Raw genomic sequence first — 3,243 nt, 5'->3', positions numbered from 1 at the left:
GCATAACAAGGGTTGACTGCTTCTGAGGCCCCTTTGCAGTGACGGTCCTCTGCCTTATTCAGACCCCACGTGTAGGACCAGCTACGTACTTTGTGGGGCTCGATGCTAACAGAAAACACAGGACCTTGCACAGGCGACCGTCATGCTTTGACGGAGCCGGGCGCTCTGGTGCGGTGGCCCTGCCCCTGCCATGTGGCCCTGTGCGTGGTAGGGGCATTCATTGCTCCTCCTCCTGAGCATGGAGCTCGTCTGCTGTTCCCTCCCGGGGACGAGGGCCAAGTCCCCTCATGGAAGCTGGAGGACAGACAGTGACACAGGCACAGAGACCCTGCTTGGTCCTGCACGGCTGCGAGCCACGGCCATCGAGCTTATTATGGACAGTGTCCTTGAGCCACTGATGGCTGGGCAGAGCCCCCTTCATCCGTGGACGTCAGCTGTCTCCCTGAGCAGGTGCGAGGCTTAGGTGGGACACTGATTACGCACGGCCCTGTCTGCAGCCACATACCACCAGTGCGGTGCTGTGCGGAGCCCAGACAGGGGTCAGTGTTCGGCTGACCACGGGCGCTCTGGCAAGAACCGGGACGTTCCCAGTGCCATCTACGAACTTGAATCGCGCACAGACAGGCACGCTGCCCTGGTTTCAGTGAGGCGGGGCTGTGCGTACACACGGTGTGCAGCACGGCGGTTTGTTGTCCACATAATGAGATGATTTCTGGGCCACCCTCATTAACAGCCTCCTCGTGTGGCCACCACTCGGCTTGTGCTAAGGACGTCTGAGATCCCTTAGCAGCTTCCCGTGGTCCAGAGTTCAGTTATCCAGCCGTCACACAGCACGGGGGACTGGGCTCCTCGGCCCTCCTGCACGGCCGCGTGTTGGCGCCCTGTGCCCTCCCGGCCAGCCACAGCCCGGTCACCACGCTCTGCTCTGCTTCCTCGTGTGTGGCTTTTTAGATTCTGTATAAGATGGTGCAGATCGTCCTTCTGCGTCGGGCTCACTCACTCAGCGTAGTGTCTTCCAGGTTCGAACGTGGAGGGAGCTCCTTTTAAATCAGCGGTCCCCAACCTCTCTGGCACCAGGGGCCGGTGCTCCTGTGAGCATCTAAAGCCTGATGACCTGAGGCGGAGCTGAGGCGGTGATGCCGGCGCTGGGGAGCGGCCGCAGATACAGATGAAGCTTCACTCGCTCGCCCGCCGGTTCCTAACAGGCCATGGATGGTACTGGTCCGCGGCCCGGGGACTGGGGACCCCTGCTTTAAATGAAAGCTGATCGAGGGGCTTCCAGAGCTGACCTGACATTTTGCTGTGTTTCTGGGGTTCTGTGGGTTGGAGAACTGGGTGTGCTGGGCCTCTTCTGTTTGCCCCAGACTGCACTGCGTCCCTCTCTGCCATCTGCCCTGGGAAGCTGGTGGGTGCCTGGCAGCGAGGCTGCATGTCCATGTCTGGCCACAGCTCTCGGCACCTGACAGGACCCCTTCCCTCGGGGGGCCTGCGCCTCCCCCTTCCGCCTGCCTCCCCCTCGGTGGACTGTCCCCACGCCCCCCTGCACCATTACGGTGTCTCTGCACTGCACTCTGCTGACATTGCCCACACTGCGCCACCTCGTTGCTGCCTGGACGCTGACCTGTGCTCCAGACAGCAGCTCTCAGCTGGGGACGGCTGTGTCTGTCAGGGGACGTTTGGGAACATCTGGGGCATTTTGGCTGTCACACGTTGGGGGTATTGTTGGCAGCTGGCGGGCAGAAACCAGATGCTGGTAAACACGCCGTATGCACTGGCCAGCCCCACGTGTCGGCCCAGAGGTCAGCAGCGCGGAGGCCGGGCAGCCGCCCGTGGGAGGCTCACGTGAGCTCTGCAGCTGTGAGACAACACGAGTTTACAAACCGCACGCAGGTGAAACTACAACCAGTGAAACTAAACGAGACGTTCAATCGAAAGTCAGGGATGCAGTTGTCTGCAGGAATTAAGCTGCCGCCCACAGGACACGTGTGGCCTGGGCGCTGCCCGTGTGAGTCTGCTGGCCCCAGACCCTCCACTGCTGACCCCCTTCCCTCCTACGTCCCTCGCTGGGGATGCCAGGACGCCTCCACTCGGGCACAGGGAAGGCCTCCTGGCTCTTACGTGCCCTGTGCTCATCCGAGGTCCAGCGTCGTCGCTTCTCTCGTTAGCCTGTCAGTCGAAGCTGTGCTGATCGCGGCCCATGTGCTCATGAACGGAACTGCACAGGAGAGCACCGAGCGGCACCCGGTCCTTCAGCCCTTTCTAGGCATCGTAGACGTTGGGGCAGGAGACTCCCATACAGTGTCCACGGAGAGCAGCAGGCCCTGCGCCCTGGCCCCACATCCCGGGGAAGGAGGAGAGCCGACCCTGGCTCCTTCCCACGGTCCTGACGCACACAGAGAGCGCTAACGTGTGCGCCGCGGGCAGAGCTCGCCAGTGCACAGGCTCGCTTTCTCCCGGGTTCCCCCTGCAGTGCCTCACAGGCCAGACCGTCCCCGGCTGCGTGGTGCGGAGGCCATGCCTGGCCACAGGCTCGCTTCTGGCCACAGCTCCTCAGGGCCCTTCCTGGGGACGCCAGGATGCACAGGAGGCCTCGCCACGAAACAGGGTTGTTGGGCCCCTTCTCCCCTGGCTGGGGCAGCGTGACGCCTCCGGGCTGCGTGTGCCGTACACGCCTTTGCAAAGGGCTCGCACCCTACACGCCGCCCGGACGGCGCCAGCCTCTGTCCTGGCTCAGCACAGCCACCGACCACCTCAGCCACAAACTCGGTTGCCCTTGATTGCGTTGGCGCCTTTTGCAAGTCTAACACGATGACAAAACCATTTAAAAGCGATAATGCTTAAATGCGCGTGCTTAAATGATGTTAGACGGTTAGCGTCTTGCTGAATTATTTCCTTACGGTTAATTACTTCGTTTCTTCACAGCTGCCATGATTGACGGCCAGTTCCAGTGGTTCCCACTCCGCAATGCGGTCACGTGCTCGGGGCTGTCACGTGCGCCTACTAACCCTGTGCAAATCGTCTCAAAGTTTTCGTTTTTTGGCCAGGGGAGTTCTTTCTTTTAATTCAGTTTTTTTTTTTAAATAAATATTTAGCTACAGTGAATTTGATGAAAGTCTCTTTAGTAGCTTAATGAAGGATTTTACGGGTCTATATAACATCAGTGTCTTAATTACTACAAATGAATTAGAAACCCTTTCTTGTGTACGAGAATAGAGACTCTCAGAGTGAGCACCATTAGGACCA

This window comes from Pteropus vampyrus, unplaced genomic scaffold, assembly GCF_000151845.1.
Source record: "Pteropus vampyrus isolate Shadow unplaced genomic scaffold, Pvam_2.0 Scaffold789, whole genome shotgun sequence".
Lineage (NCBI taxonomy): Eukaryota > Metazoa > Chordata > Mammalia > Chiroptera > Pteropodidae > Pteropus > Pteropus vampyrus.
The sequence above is the reverse complement of the archived record's forward strand: the minus strand, read 5'-3'. Positions refer to the sequence as shown.